Raw genomic sequence first — 17696 nt, 5'->3', positions numbered from 1 at the left:
TGTTTATGGACACAGGTGCCAAGAAATTGTAGTCTCATCTGTTGACCATAGGATGGTTCCTGGTTGGAGAAGTATTTCCTAGGCACTGCTCATGCATGCCAGGAAAGGATGACACATTATCCCAAGGCATTCAGGGGTCGGGTGAACTCCACAGCATGCTCCTTTTCCACAGAAATACATTAGCCCAAACTTCTTAACACTTAACTTTTGTAAGCATTATCATTACTGCAAGGGGACATTGTTGTCCCTGTTCTTTTTCACTATTGTCTGTGTAATAGACATAGACATCTAGGGTCTCTCATGGTGCCATTCAAAGCCAGTCATCCATACTGGACTGGTAGCATAGCATGATGATCTTCTCATGATGGTGCGTTGTGAAGTCTACCCATGACCTCATTTGTCTGGCACAACAGAGGTCTGACATTTATTTCCTCTCTCAGCTGAGCAGATAATATTTAGAAATGTCAGGAATCCATCTGTTCATACCACATCTCAATAAAAAACACTGTATACAGAAGGAAAAGAGACAGAGAAGGGAAAAATCAGCAACTCTGGACTTATAGGAAATCATGATCCCTTTGGGAAAATTCAAAGAAATCACTCCCCACTCATGAAACAGATAAATAACTAGAGGCAATGGGTTTGTACAAAATGGAGAAAGAATAATACTAATTACACAAACTATTTCTATCTTCAATAATATTTACATTTTGATGTTAGAAAATTCTTTAAAACAGCAATATGTATAAACACATCAATGTTTATCAGACTTGATGAAGTTTGGTCAAGTTCCCTGGGAAATTTTCTGGTGTGGATTTATTTTCAATAAAGGTTTTTAGACCAACCTCAGTGTGGCTTCTAGGGAGGTTCAGACATATAATCCAACTAAAGAGGCAGAAGGAAGGGAAGATAAGTACTAAACTATGTATTCATATTTTTCTGCTCACTTCTCATTTCTCTGAGGTAATAGAACCACAGAAGCTAAGCATCTAGGAAAGTCTCCTTGCAAAATTTTTAAGATGTTGAGGATTGATGGGGCAATAGTTACCCAAGATTCATATAGTTATTGCCAACAACAGAATGAGCACCCGTGCCTCCTGGACAGCCTGTATGAGGTCTTGTTCTCTAATTGCTTCCTAAGAAATGTTTTCTTTTATAAATGGAGAATCTATGCAGAGAGAGCTCTGTGTCCCTCATAGAACCCTGTACAACATTAGTATCTGGAAACTCAGTCAATTCTTGTTAGTTAATTGATCAGCTAATTTATATCATCTTATGGTATAGGGAGTTTTTTTTTTTTTTAAGAAAAGTTAGGCCCATGATTTCACACAATTCCTTTTATTCAACATTAAACAGATTTTAGTTGTACTCGGTGTCAGGCTTCATTCTAGGACCTTACAATGCTGTGCAGGAAAATAGACAATAGACAACAACCACAAAAATAACTTAAGGAAAGTGGATACTCATTTATGGAATCATAAGACCTATGGAGAAAATAAGGCATGGGATTAGAGAGCAAGGGGGTGGAGGGATTACAACTTTAAAAAGAATGAACGGAGAAAGCCTCACTTAGGAAATGGTTTAAAACCTGAAGGAGATGAGAGAATGAGTCATCAGAGCATTAGGGAAGGGTTTTCCAGCAGAGGGAACAGCATGTGAAAAGAGGAATGAACGTGTCTGGTTTAGGAGAACAGTAAGGGATCAGGTTGCTGGAGCCAGGGGATACAGAAGCATTGACAGGAGGAGGAAGGGCCCATAGCCGGTAGGGAGGTGTGAGAAGTGGGGAATTGCATCACAGTAGTAGCAAGAAGATGGAGACAGGCTTTCAGTGCTGAGTTTATTTTGAATAAGACCTGAGGGGATTTGCTGACAGAATTGTCAAGAATGACTGGTTTGAGAACCTGGAGAGCTGGTGTCATCATTGAGACTTCAACACTTAGGGAAGAGCAGGTTGGGGAAAAACCAGGAGGTTGGTTTGGGGCGTGTTAAATGTGAGACTTTTTAGTTGTCTATGTCACTTTTCCATCAGTACACATATTAACATGCTCGGATGTCTTTATGTAAGGAGTTTTAGAAAACGTTTTATGACTTGAGCCCTCATTAAAAAAAATTTGACCTCTGTAGCCATGTACACTAATATTTTGGGTTTTCAATTGTCAGGGCTCATGTAAATGTCAAGGTTAAAGCTGGAATTTGATTAACATTCACAGCAGGAATTAACAGCTTGCAAAACTCATGAGTTGTTCTTACATTGTGCTTGAATCTCAAAGCTATTTTAAAGAGCAATTGCGACATTTCATAAACATGTTTATGTTTGCATTTCATTCTGGTGTCAAGTTTAGAAAATGTTTCCCTGTGTTCTTAGTTCACAGGAAGGCAGAAGTCTTATTTAACTTTCCATTAGGAACCAATTCACAAAATATATTGATTTTTTTCTGCTGCAGAGATTCTAAAATTTTGGCAGTTTTATCTATATTATCTGTTTGTATTCATTCATGTAAACTTATATTGCTTTTAAGCTTTAACCTCTGTATTTCTATGACATCGGCTTCAATAGTATTGACAAACAACATGAACTGTCACTTCCTGTGTTATTCTTACCCACTTAGGATTCTCTCATAGCAAATTAATTCTTGAGCCTTGTTATGAATATGCAGGCACATTTAGGGAAAGTAGTAAGAAGAGTGAAATTAACTTTTCAGAATATCGATAGCTATTTTTTATGTCATTCATCTTTACACTTCTGATGTTTTGGGAAGTTTTGATATTGCTGTTAGTTTCCATAGAAACCTTTGTTGAGCTTAATCTCAGATGTCACTATTTAAATAAAGAGTTTATATGCACTAAATTGCCAGTTTGAATATTAAGGGTCCCGCGTCAAGACTGAGTAATTTGGGAATCACTGTGGCTAATTAAAAAGTGCTTCACGCAAAATCCACATCACTGTTTAATTAGTCGAGTATATCAAGGGATTGGAGACGTGTTGGGAAAGCACTAACTGAAACATCAAAGACTAACTTCGAAAGATGTAATAATTGTGAAGACAGTGAAAAGAGTAGATACAAAGCAAATCAAAGTCACTCTTTTAGTAAGTTATTTAATCCTTAAGAGATTTAGATCATGTTTGCAATGGCACAGGGCTTATTGTTCCTGATGAGAATCATTATAAAGATCCCTTAGAAGCTGATAGAGTATAGTGTTGGGCCGGACAAGAACTGGGTACAATACTGTTCAGTTATGAATTTCTTACATAACTTGGACAACCTCACTTAACCTCTGAGACTCAGGTTTTACAAGTGTAACATGGTAGGTAACAATATCTACCTCACACAGGTGCTGTGAGAAGTGAATGAAATAATGACAATGAATTACATTGCAGTGAAATAATACTAGTGAAGAATTTTGCAATCTATAAGCCACTCACTTGTCCCTTGATATCTATGACATTTGTTATGGGGCACTCAAATACCCAAATTCAAGGATGCTCATTTCCCTTGTATAAAATGGAATAATATTTGTATATAATACATACACATCCTCCAGTATACTTTAAATCAAATCTCTAAATTACATTAAATATCTAATGTATTGCAAATTCTACATAAACAGTTGTTACATTGCATTGTTTAGGGGATAGTGACTAGGAAAATATGTGGACATGTTCAGTATAGATAATTTAAAAATATATATTTTCAGTCTAAGACCAGTTGAATCTGCAGGAGTGAAACCCATGGATGTGGGGGCCCTTCTGGACTTACATAAATGTAAAAGAGTAATAATAGAATCATGTCTTACTGGAAAGTGAAGTCTAGCATAGATTACCTCATAAAAACTATGGGTTTTGAAGTTATAAGTTTAACATAATTACATTCCATCATGTAGAAACTAGACAGATAATCATATAACCCTTAGTCAGTTATCCATGCACATAGTAAGTGTAAATACTGATATTTACTTTTATTTTCTTTCCTATTCATTTTTTTAAATTTTTTGACTTTCAAAGTAATACTTGCTTTTGATGCTCATCTGTGCAACTTATAAACATAGTAGTGCATGAGAAAGATGAAGAGCTTTAAAAAAATGTTCTTATCTAACCACCATTCGTTTCATTTTTCTCTATATAGTTTTAAATCGTGTAGTTAATAGTTTACATATTGTTTTTTAAAAAATTCATATTGCTTTTTTTCTTATGAAGTTATGAATTTCTCTTTGTCATTAAACTCATTCTTAATGAATACATAATACTTTGCATACAGTTAAGATGCAACTTTTTATTTTTATTTTTTATTTTTGGTACTGGAAGTTGAACCTGAATATGCTGGACTACTGAGATACACACCTAGCCCTTTATATTTCTTATTTTGAGACAGGTTAGCTCTTTAGGACCTCCCTAAATTTTGGGACTGACCTCAAATCCCAGTGTCTCAGCCTCTTGAGTCACTGAGATTACAGGCATATGCCAGTATGTCCACCAAGATAAAGTCATTTAACCATTTTATTCTTCCTATACATTTGGTTATTTTGAGTTTTTCACAAATTTTAAAGAAAGATGCTTTGGCATGTGGTAAAAATTTTTTTCTTTGTAAACATTTCTTTTTCATTTTAGGTAATTTTCTTAAGTTATATGTCCAGAAGTTGTGTTAAGTTACCAGAAGTTCAATCAAAGATATGAACATTTCTAAGGCTTTTGAAAATATGGAGTTCTAAGGCAACTCCTACTAGCTCTGCATGAAACTCAGCATTCTTCCCATTTGTTTGCGTAGTTGTAATGACAGTGTGGATGTAATTCTACCTTATTTTTTCCTTTAGGATTGTATTTCACATATTTTTGAAGTTGCTGCATGGCTTTATAACCACAATTTTAATAACCCTACAGTGTTCTATCCAATGAAAAACTATAATTACTTAGCAATTCTTATATTGTTGAATATTTAGGACACTTCCAATTTTCCTTATTAAGAAACAGTGAATATGGCACAGTTTTCATGGTTGTTGGTGCTATTTTGGGATTGCTCCCTTTTAATAGATTCATAAATATGTAATCGTTGGTCTTAGAGCATGATAAGTTTGGGTTTCCTTAGCAAGCATGTATTGCAATTGTCTTGTTCTATAGTCATATTAATATTTGCTGTGGCTAGTTGTATATTAACTATATAAATTTATTGGGTTCACTATGTTCTTATCAGCTTTTTTCCCACAACCTACTGAATTTGCAACCAAATTTTGTTTTCTCCCCTTATGCTCTGTACCAACTGGAAGCAGATGGGCACAATGCTTTTTACAGCTAGCATATTGTATTTGGCCATTGTCCAAGACATAATGAAAGAATTTGGCTGATGTATGTAATGCTCACCAACGAATCATGACTAGTAAGATAATGACAGCTAGTCTGGCACTGTGGTGGGAATGTCCCCTCTAAATCTCATGTTGAAATTTAGTTGCTATTATGATGATATTAGGAGATTGAACTTATAAGAGATGATTAGGACTTTTGAAAGTCTTCATGAATGAATTAATGCCATTTTCACAGGGGTGAACTCCCCAAGAAAGAACTTAATTTTGACCCCCATTCTCTCTGTCTCTTGGTTCCATTTGCCCTTCTACCTCACTCCACGGGATGATGCAGCATAAAGGATGATCCCCAGATGGAACCCCAGATATTGAACTTCCCACCTCCAGAACCATGACCCAAACTTCTACTGTTTACAACTTACCCAGTTTATAGTATTCTGTCATAGTAGCAGAAAACAGAATTATATATCTGGGAAGATACACTTTCAAGCAAGGAGAATCTTATTCTAGTAGCTTGGAGAAAACATTCATAATTTTAGACAGGTACTGATTATATTAATAACTTTTCCTTATTGTTAGTTTTCCAATTTTTATGAACATTCTAAAGTATGTATGAAGTAACCTATTACATAAGGCCAGATAAGAGGAGCCCATTACAGTTTGATCCAGACTGAGATGGTCTATAAATTGAGATAGATTTTAATTAAGCTCATTGAGTCTGAGTGTAATGACTTATTTTATTCCCACCTTGGATGTTTGGTTCAAATGCCAATATGCACTCCTAAGGATATAATTTAACTTTACCAGGAAGTTGACACTATTAATTGAGGTTTGGGGAAAATGTCACATCTGTCCACCCCTCCCTGTACCTTTGCTCTTTGAAAAATGGCTTTGTGTCTCCCCTCATTAAGAGATAGGATTTTGTTCTCGACCTTGAATATCTCAACTGACATTATAAGGCATTATTAACTCCAAGTCTAGAGCCCCAGAGGTTTGACCTACTCCCATTCTCATTCTTGAAACCCTTTCTGAGCAATATGAAAAAACCTGAGTTAACCTCCAGAAGATGGAAATAACATGGATCAGAAAGAGAATGACCTCTAGGTTGAGGATGACCTAGATCAGCCAGTCCCAAGCCAATGTACTACCTGACTACTGACGCATGTGTGCACCCAGATGAAATGAGTCATGTTCAACTCAGAGCAGCAGACCTTCCCAGGTGACTCTGAGATTCATGGACTAAGCAAATTCTTGTTATTTACCACTAAACCTTGAGGCTGGTTTGTTAGGTAGCTTTGTTATGGTAGTAGGTAACTAATACAAGGTCTCTATAGCCTTGCAATCCAAAACTCTTACATGGAACAATCATTTCTTAATTAAACCAAGGAATATAATGTCTTATCTTGGTGGGCTGAAATACTCAATCTTTTCCTTTCCTAAGAGGAATGGTACAATATAGAATCCCAGATCTCATGGAACAAACCAAACATTTCTATAGATTTAGTAATGAAGAAGATCCAACCCCCCCCACCCAAGGCAGTGAAAATATTTTACTTATGAATTTTTATGTGCATAGAGGAAGTGCTGAAAATTGGGACACAGTCATAGCTGACCCAACACCCTCAAAACCAAGCAGCATATGTGCTTGTACAATGCTGGTCTAAGTTGCCTTATGGAACCATGTTTCAGAAGTGTACTTGGAAGAATAAAAGTGATCTTACCTTGAGTTACATCTGGGCATTATATTCTCCTAGACAAATATTGCTATCACATATACATGAAGCTTCGAAAATACGCATACAATAAGCTCGATGTTTCTCTGCCTGTTTCTTATTAACACTTTCGGTTGGTGCTGTCAGATGCAGCCACTACCCACATGTATCTATTTATATTTAAATTTAAATTAACAAAAATTAAATGAAAGCAATTTTTCATTTCTTCTTTTACAAGTCACAGTTCAACAGCTACCTGTACCTAGTAACTACCATGTTGTATTGCACAGATGTAGATTTCTGTTATTGTAGGTAGTTTCTTCAGGCTGTGTTCTACTTTATTTTTTGTTGTTGTTGGTTTTCTTTTTTATTTATTTTTTTATTATTAGCTGTTCAAAACATTACAAAGCTCTTGACATATCATATTTCATACATTTGATTCAAGCAGATTATGAACTCCCATTTTTATCCCGTATACATATTGCAGATTCACATCCGTTCCACATCCACTTTTTTACATACTGCCATACTAGTGTCTGTTGTATTCTGCTGCCCTTCCTATCCTCTACTATCCCCCCTCCCCTCCCCTCCCCTCCCATCTTCTCTCTCTACCCCATCTACTGTAATTCATTTCTCTCTCTTGTTTTTTCCCCCTTTCCCCTCACTTCCTCTTATATATAATTTTGTATAACAATGAGGGTCTCCTTCCTTTACCATGCAATTTCCCTTCTCTCTTTCTTTCCCTCCCCGCTCTCGACCCTGTTTAATGGTGATATTCTTCTCATGTTCTTCCTCCCCATTCTGTTCTTAGTTGCTCTCCTTATATCAAAGATGACATTTGGCATTTGTTTTTAAGGGATTGGCTAGCTTCACTTAGCATAATCTGCTCTAGTGCCATCCATTTTCCTGCAAATTCCATGATTTTGTCATTTTTTAGTGCAGAGTAATACTCCATTGTGTATAAATGCCACATTTTTTTTTATCCATTCATCTATTGAAGAGCATCTAGGTTGGTTCCACAGTCTAGCTATTGTGAATTGTGCTGCTATGAACATCAATGTAGCAGTATCCCTATAGTACACTCTTTTAAGGTCTTCAGGGAATAGTCCGAGAAGGGCAATAGCTGGGTCAAATGGTGGTTGCATTCCCAGCTTTCCCAGGAATCTCCATACTGCTGTCCAAATTGGCCGCACCAATTTGCAGTCCCACCAGCAGTGTACAAGTGTACCCTTTTCCCCACATCCTCACCAGCACTTGTTGTTGTTTGACTTCATAATGGCTGCCAATCTTACTGGAGTGAGATGGTATCTTAGGGTGGTTTTGATTTGCATTTCTCTGACTGCTAGAGATGGTGAGCATTTTTTCATGTACTTGTTGATTTATTGTATATCCTCCTCTGAGAAGTGTCTATTCAGGTCCTTAGCCCATTTGTTGATTGGGTTATTTGTTATCTAATTGTTTAATTTTTTGAGTTCTTGGTATACTCTGGATATTAGAGCTCTATCTGAAGTGTGAGGAGTAAAAATTTGTTCCCAGGATGTAGGCTCCCTATTTACCTCTCTTATTGTTTCTCTTGCTGAGAAAAAACTTTTTAGTTTAAGTAAGTCCCATTTGTTGATTCTTGTTATTAACTCTTGTGCTATGGGTGTCCTATTAAGGAATTTGGAGCCCAACCCCACAATATGTAGATCGGAGCCAACTTTTTCTTCTATCAGATGCAGAGTCTCTGATTTGATATCAAGCTCCTTGATCCATTTTGAGTTAACTTTTGTGCATGGCGAGAGAAGGGGATTCAGTTTCATTTTGTTGCATATGGATTTCCAGTTTTCCCAGAACCATTTGTTGAAGATGCTATCCTTCCTCCATTGCATGCTTTTAACCCCTTTATCAAATATAAGATAGTTGTAGTTTTGTGGATTAGTCTCTGTGTCCTCTATTCTGTACCATTGGTCCACCCACCTGTTTTGGTACCAGTACCATGCTGTTTTTGTTACTATTGCTCTGTAGTATAGTTTGAAATCTGGTATCGCTATGCCGCCTGATTCACACTTCCTGCTTAGAGTTGCTTTTGGTATTCTGGGTCTTTTATTTTTCCATATGAATTTCATGATTGCTTTATCTATTTCTACAAGAAATGCCATTGGGATTTTGATTGGCATTGCATTAAACCTATAGAGAACTTTTGGTAATATCGCCATTTTGATAATGTTAGTTCTGCCTATCCATGAACAGGATATATTTTCCCATCTTCTAAGATCTTCTTTTATTTCTCTCTTTAGGGTTCTGTAGTTTTCATTGTATAAATCTTTCACCTCTTTTGTTAGATTGATTCCCAAGTGTTCTACTTTACTAATTCCATAAATGCAAGTTTGATTGTTTTTTTGGTTATTTGGCTCTAATTCACAAGTTAGAGTTTTGAGCAATTTGTTGAATATCCTTACTATAACAGCTGGAAATTGATTTAGTCTTATTGGAATGAGCCAAGGCTGCAGCTTGCTTGGTGATTTCTAAGTATTTGCTGCTGAAGATAAGAAGGAGTGATTTTCATAAAAAGCAGGCAAGTACTCACTAGCCTTTTTGGATAGTTCTTTATTCCATGTAATTTTTTAATATTAGAAGACTTTAGAGAAATATGTACATGTTTTATCACCCAAAAGGCATAAAAGTTGATGCAAGGGCATGAGTTTTTCCTTCTTTCTTTTCTTTTTTCTGTAGTGGGAATGGAACCCAGAGCCTCATGAATATAGGCAAGTAAGTGATCTAATACTGAGCTACATCTCCAGCCCTATATTCTTTTACTTTATATACATCTTGGTTATGTTTCCAAAGGACTTAAATGATGCATAGTAATAAGCCTATACAAATTTGAAGTACAAAAAGAAAAATTATTTGAGTCATTGAACACTCACTACAGTGAATGGTCACTGTTTTATCTTTTTTTAAGGTATTTATTTTGTAGTTAGTTGGACACAATAACTTTATTTCACTTAATTATTTTTATATGGTGCTGAGGATTGAACCCAGGTCTCGCATGTGCAAGGCAATCGCTCCACCGCTGAGCCACAACCCTAGCCCTGTTGTATCTTTTAATAAAAACCATTAATTTGTAGTTATATATTACTGGGTAATTATATAGTTTTAATCTGTAAACAATTATCTAAAGATTAGCTAAAGGTTCATACACTACAATTATTATTAGAATTTGGTCAAATCCATTAATAGATTTTTTTTAAATTGGATAATAGTTCTCCTTGCTAAATAATTTTCATATTTGTAAAGTTGACTGCTACCTCATATAGTCTAGTTTGCCTTCTGAACAAATTTGAGAGTTGGCATTTCTAATGCTTAAAATCTGTGGCTGCTGGGTGTGGCGGCTCATGCCTGTAATCCCAGCAACTTGGAAGGCTAAGGCAGGAGGATTTCAGGTTTGAAGCTAGCTTCAGCAACTTATCAGAGCTGTAAGCAACCTAGTGGAATGCTGTCTCAAAATAAAAAGAGCCAGGGATGTTGCTCAATGGTTAAGTGCCCTTGAGTTCAGTCCCTGGTACCCAAAACAAACAAACAAACAAAAACAAAACAAAACAAAAATCTGTGGCTATTTTTCATAAACATTTCACCCTGTCATGAGTGGTTGTTATATTTTAGATTGTCTCAGTGGACTACATATGGGGTTACTCTACATCATATAAGTTGTATTGCTTCTCAGCAAGAGAACACTTTTGCATTTCATGTCTGGAAATTCACACTAAGTAAAGTCATAATTCTGGCCATCATAAGTAGGCCAGAATTTTTTTTTTTTTTTTGTCACAAGGAGTATGATCAAATAGAGTTGGGGTCTGGCCCACTATTCTTTTCCTGTTTTTTTTTTATAGCTTTAGTGAGGGATAATTGGCATACAATAAACTCTCACCCACTTAAAATGCACTGTTTGGTAAGTTTTGACACAGGTATATGACCAAGAAATTACACAATTAAGATAATAAACTTATATGCCCAAATTCCTTTGTGTCTCATTGAAAACCCTTCTCCTGTATCACAGTTTATCTGCATCCCCCCAAAATCAGTTATTGGCTTTCTGAAACTATAGTTTATTTGCAGTTTCTGAATTTTTAATATAAATGGTATTATGTATTCTGTACTCTTTTTTGCCTGCTTTCCTTTATTTGCACAATTATTTTGAGATTCATCATTTTATTGCATATATTAACAGTTAATTCCAGTTAATTGCCAATTAATGTTCTGTTATTTGTATACATCCTATGTTTATTTATTTGGGTATTGGTTGTTTCCAGTTTGGGGTTATTACAAATATAACCTCCATGTACAAGCATAGACACATACTTTATTTCTCTTGGCCTAATTCCCAGGCATAGAATGTCTGGATCATGTGGTAGGTGTGTGTTTAACTTCCTTTTATCCCCCTTTAGTCCTGTTCATTATGGAGATACACAGTTGAGAAGGCAGCTTTGTAATGGAATCAAACAGAAAAAATCCAGGGCTTATTAGAATTCAAGGGATAATGAGACTTCTGGATTGCTTCTTGAGGAATTTGATCCATTGTTACATTACTTCTGCTACTTGGAGGTGGTAATTAAGATGAAGGGAATATTTTATGTCCATATTTGGAGCCAAGTTGTCAGTCATAATAGCTATTGAAACTATATAGTCAATATTGCCATGACTAAAGAACTGGCTGAGTAGATGCACTAGTGGTAAATTCTTTAGAGGCTGCTTGTCCTGAAAACCAACTTCACATGGATAGAGCATGACCCTGTCTACTCAACCCATCAGTAACACTAACAATGTAGTTCCTGTGTCTCCAGACCACACTAATGTACCCAGAGTCATACTTCATATCCAGGGGCTGTCTGATAAACCCACACCAAAGAGCTCTGTGACATGGTCTTGAATATGTTATAATCACTTGGGTTTAAGTCAATGTCATGTCATACGGTGATGGGACCTCTTTAATTATTTACTAACCCATCTTTCGTCTGGACTGTCATTGGTTGGTACACAATATTGTTACAACATAAATCTTTATAGGTTTGGTGGGTATCCACAGGAATTACATGGTGACAAGTATTTAAAATCTGTCAGAAATGCCAGTAAATTGAATCCATGCAGACTTGCCTCAAATAGATCTGTATCTAATGTGTCAATCAGTTTAATACTATTATTTGATCCTTTCAGCTAAATTAATAGTCCCAAATCTGAATTGCTGTGAATAAGAATCTTGTCTTTTAAAGCATAGGTCTTGAGCTGGCTTATCAAAATCATCAGGAAAGCTTTTCAGAAAATACTTTTCTATACCAGTCTTGGTCCTACAATATACCAATTGAATCAGAATCCTTGGAGTGAGTCCAAACATTTATTTTAAGGACAGAAAAAAATTATACTTAAAATTTATGAGCCATTTAGCACTTTTTTAAAAAATCCAAATTTGGAATCATCTATCACTGTCCAAATTGGGAGCTTGCTAATGTTTTGGCTCTGGATATGGCATCGGAGACAGCTAAAGAGAGTTTAGTAATTCCTGGTGCTCAATCATTCTCTTGTGCTTGCTTTATTTTATTTTTTATTGGTAGGTTTGTTTTGTATTAAAGCATTGGTATTCTGAAACCAGTAAGTCATGGCCAAATACTATATTTCTTTATATCCAGATTGGACAGTTACTAGACATATTAATTTTCTATTGCTGCTGTAATAAATTACTATAAACTCAGTAGCTTAAACAATGCACATTTATTATGCTACAGTTCTGTAGGCTAGGAGTCTGATGAGGGTCTCCCTGAGCTAAGGTAAGAGTGTCAGAGGCCCACATTCTTTTATGAAGGCCCTAAGAGAGAATCTGTTTCTATGCTGTTTTGAACTTCCACAGTCACCCACATTCCTTGGATCATGGCCCGCTCCCTTCATATACCAACCCAGGAATACTGCATCAGCCTGACCGTTCTTCCTCAACCACATTCTTCTGATCATGACCAGGGAAGGTTCTCTACTTTTAAGGACTCATGATGAAAGTGTGCCCACCTTGAGGATCAAGAATAACCTCACCATCTCAAGGGAAGATTAATTATATTTCAAAGCCTCTTTTACCGTGTAACTTAGTTTATCTACAAGTTCAGGAACTGGGATGTGGTCATCTTTGTGGGACTGTTATTCATTATTTTTTCAACCACACTAAATACCTAGGCAGAACAAGGGATTATCTTCTCTAACTCTTCTACTACAGTCCTGCCCCTGTTAACTGATGCTGGGAGTGTAGGATATGAGTCTTTGGTAACAGAGGTAAAAGGTCATTTTTATTGTGTTTCTACGAAAGTTAAACCATCTGTGTAGTTGAGAAAGTGTGCACCTTTACATTCAATCTTAGGAAGGTCTCTTCTTTCTCATCTCATCTCCTTGGCCTCTTCAGATGGGGCATTAAGGACTAATTTGGGGGGCGCCAAGTGACCTCCATTCTCTGCTTCCTGGCCCCAAATTGTCGGGGGCCCAAGGAGTATTTTAAATTTCCATAGTCACTTTTAATCTAGGCTAATATGTTTTTAGCTTTCCTAGAAAAACTCTTTCAAATTGTGTAATTTATTTTTTAACTAGTTGATCAGTCACAACTGTGCCAATAACAATGCCTACAATTCTTTTTTTAGGTAATCCTCTCCTTCAGGACTTAATTTTAGCAGCCTAGCAGATATATAAGAGGAAGCCACAGTCGTACCCTCTTCATTTTTAACCATTTTCTTCATCTGAAAGATTTATAGGTGCCAAACTAAGTTTTCCCAAGATTTTAACAAAAGAATATGAGTTTTTTCTTTATCATTTGCTATGAATCTGAAATTTGTTTCTTTCTTTCTCTCTTTCTTTCTTTGTTTTTAAAGTAGAAATCTTCACAGTTTGGTCTTTAAGAATCAATTTAATTTTTATATCTGAACATTTAATTTTCCTAACTCTTTGCCTAAACATCAAGCTCATTTGATGAAATGTGTGCCTTTCTAGTTATGGCATGTGACAATATTAGCATTTTATCACTGCATAATGGATGTGTGTCCTTTAGACCCTAGATGCAGTATCCTTGCCATCTGCTGCCGTTTCCTATATGTTTCATTGCTGCCCCTACTTTTAGGTACCAATTTCTGTACTAGTCAGGATAGGCTAATATATACTACAAAACAAATGATCCTTAATATAAGTTCTTAGAGCAATAAATAATTATTTCTCACTCATGCAACATGTCCAGTGTATATTCATTAAAAATCCCTTCTGTGTCTTCTATGCTATGTGATAATTGTGGCAAAGGAAAGCTAAGTATGGCCAATGAGCACTGGGTTTAAAACTTCTGCTAAAATATATGTTACTTCCATTTAAATGTCATTGATCAATACAAGTTCCATACTCAAGCAATACATCAATGAAGACGGGAAATCTCTACCACAGGAGGGGGTCACCTATTATTTGGAAGTAGACCTTCAATTTATCAAATCAGAATTAGTACTACCTTTTATTCAAGAGATGGTAAGCCTTATGTATGTATAATATGTGGTTAGACATTTTAGAATTTTGAACTTAAGTAATGTTTTAACAGGTAGAATTACTGTGTCAAAGTACTTTGGGGAATTTTTGACCAAGATGAAGAGAAATTTTCTTCTTTACTTGTGCTCCAATTAATTAATTGTTTAAGGCAGTGAATGCAAAATTCGGAATTCCAAGTTAGAGAGATATTTGTCACAAGGACTTATAAACAAAATACATTTATTAGAGTTTTCATACTTCCATTAGTGAAGTCTTCTACTGTGGTTAAGAACTGGAGGATTTGTTTCCTAAGAGACAGCGAGGAAAGGGTTCATACATAGTCTGACATCATGACCCTCTCTCTATGGAACTGTCCCACTTTCCAGGTTTAACCTAACATGATTGGCATTGATGAGCAGTAATAGAGTTTCCTTTTTCACACAGGGCACAAGAGACCAATATCACCTTTTCTACAGCAGAGGCAGGTTTTGCAAAATAACAAGGATACAGAAATTCTTATGACATGGTACAAAAGGTGTTGAAAAATCTCATATTCCCATTTCCTCCCTTTGTAGGTGATTTATTTACATCACATTTCAACAATAAGATAACCTCAGTCTGGCCGTATGATGCTGTCTTAAGTGACAGTTCTCCAGCTCTGTGTGTTCAGAGATTGAGGAACATTGTCATGTAGCAAATGGCTAAGGATTCTCTAGTCTCTGCTTCAAGTTCTTCACAAATTGTCCAAGGATTGCTTGAACATTGATATTAGGAAGTATACATTATTAAATTCCTAAAATAATCTGTGAAAATTAGTGCCTCATTTTAATTTTTATATATTTTTATTATCTTTAAGGCTAAATATTTTCTCAGCTTTTGAAATTTTATCTTCTGTTACTTTTTGATTATGTCCTATGTCACAGTACCTTTTCTTAAAATTAACATTGGTTTTATTTAATTTTAAAATTCTTATTATAAAATTTATATTTTCTTATTTTAAACTACAGCAGCTATGTCGTAAGACTTGTATAGTTTGTAAGTATAATCTAATTGAGGACCCCATTTCTAAAGAGATACAAATACATTAAGAGAGTGGACACAGAGCTATTGGAAATGAGTTTATTGAAAAGGAAAAATATAAACAAAAGTTATATTGTATTTTGGGATATACCTATTATTACATTTGTAAACAGTGCTATGAATAAATAATAATAAGTAATAGTCAAATCAAGATACTGAATTGTAGGTACTGTGTAGCAGTCCTGATTATTTGGCATAGCCCATATTAGCTAATAACATAGTGGCAAAATGTACAAGTTATCTATTAACCAAAAGCTTATATTTACATGTAAGTGTTTTGTATGTATGTATGTATGTGTTTTGTACATGACTTAACACCTGAATTCCAAATTTTATTTATAACAAGAATTTACAAAAGTTCCAACAATATAATTTTTTGTTGTTGTTCTTGAATGAAAAGAAAATAAGAATTCCAGGAAGTTAGCTATGGTATAACATAAGGTACCTGATATGTGCCTTAATTTTCTTTAAACAAACTTTTTATTTTAGAATAATTCTGAAGAGTTACAAAAAAATTGGGGAGCTAGAACAGCGTCCTTATATATCCTATGACCGTTTTTCCCCATTGTTAACATGTTACATTAGTGTGTCTATTATAATTAATGAAGCGATATTGATACATTTTATCAACTGAAGTCCATTCACTATTTATATTTTATTCCTTTATATCTAATAGTTCTTGTTCTGTTCCAGTGTGCCATTCAATGTATAAGATAATCCACTTAGTCATGCTGTCTCCTTAGACTTCTTGGCTGTGATACTTACGGGGTGAGGTTTCTGAAGAGTAAGGATAAAAGAAAATATGATAAAGTCAAGGTTGTGCTTATAGGCAAAATACAAATCATTAGATTATGTTCTGCAGCTGAAGATGGGCAATGAGTGTGACCCTGAACGAAGGCATCCATGACTTACAAACATACCAGTTTTTTGAGATGCTTCAGAGAAAAGAAACTCTTCCTGGTAGTAAGTTCTGAGAAAACATCCTCTTCAAACTATGAATAAGAGATCACTTTCTGCTGTCCAGACATTTTCCTTAACATCTCTTTTATGTAAAATAATAAAAGGCTTGTTTGGGCTATTTCTGTAGCATCTTTAAAGTGGGCCAGGATCATGATGCTTAAATGCATTTTGGGTGTGTGGGAAAGGGATTATGATAGAGTCAAGTCAGTGCAGCTATGCAGTCTCAGAGGGTTGGGACCCTCCCCTAAATAACTGTTCCCATAGCACTTGTCCCAGGGTTCCCTGGAAGACCAGCTAGCTTAGACCATGTCATTCAATGGACCCACCTGAGTCTAAATCATCCCATTCTTTTTCTAGTTTCTCCTTTGATACAAAACAAGCCAAGGACTTTTAAACATATATACTTGAAAAGAAGTTTCAATAGGAAGATTTAGCATAGGCAGACATCAAGTCAGATTATATATTGAGACTGATTGGACTGTAAGAGATTTCAACAGGCAAGGATTTAAGGTACCTTATGGAGTAGATTGTAGGAAAGCTGTTTTCTCTGTCTTTCCTTGCATCAGAGTTTTTCTGTTCATCTTGGCCAGAGGAAGCTGCTCATAAAACTGAATCATATTCTTTGACCAACATCTGTCTGTAGTGCAAGGTTGCCAAAAATTTGAAACTACCTTCTGTATGCAGTTTTCATATGCCAGAAACAGATGGGATTTTCTGTAATTTCAATTATTTATGTTGTTTTCTACATTTAGAATTATTCTGTGGACATTGGTGTAATTAAAAATCCTAGGGGCTGGGATTGTGGCTCAGCGGTAGAGCGCTCACCTAGCATGGGCGGGACCCGGGTTCAATCCTCAGCACCACATAAAAATAAAGGCATTGTGTTGTGTCCATCTACACCTAAAATAAATAAATGTTAAAAAATTCTACCTACTTTTAAAGTATCTCACACACATAAACACAATTCCTATCACAGCCCTATATCTGTATACTAGAAATAGTAGACCCTCATTCATTTTCTGGCTTTACTCCTTGATATATATGGCTCTGGAAATATCTGGGCCTTGATTTTCTCATTTATACTATAGATGTCAAAGGTAGAGATTAAATGAAGTGAAATACATTGTGATAGTCCCATAAAAA

General features: G+C 35.6%; 1 protein-coding gene across 3 annotated transcripts in view; it reads left to right on the top strand.

Moving 5' to 3' along the window:
• The window catches only part of Grm1 (glutamate metabotropic receptor 1), a 376580-nt gene that overhangs the window by 272484 nt on the left and 86400 nt on the right, over positions 1 to 17696 (top strand). The window lies entirely within an intron of this gene.

This window comes from Callospermophilus lateralis, chromosome 6 (assembly GCF_048772815.1).
Source record: "Callospermophilus lateralis isolate mCalLat2 chromosome 6, mCalLat2.hap1, whole genome shotgun sequence".
Lineage (NCBI taxonomy): Eukaryota > Metazoa > Chordata > Mammalia > Rodentia > Sciuridae > Callospermophilus > Callospermophilus lateralis.
Note: the sequence above shows the minus strand (reverse complement) of the source record. Positions and strands in the feature narration are given on the sequence as shown.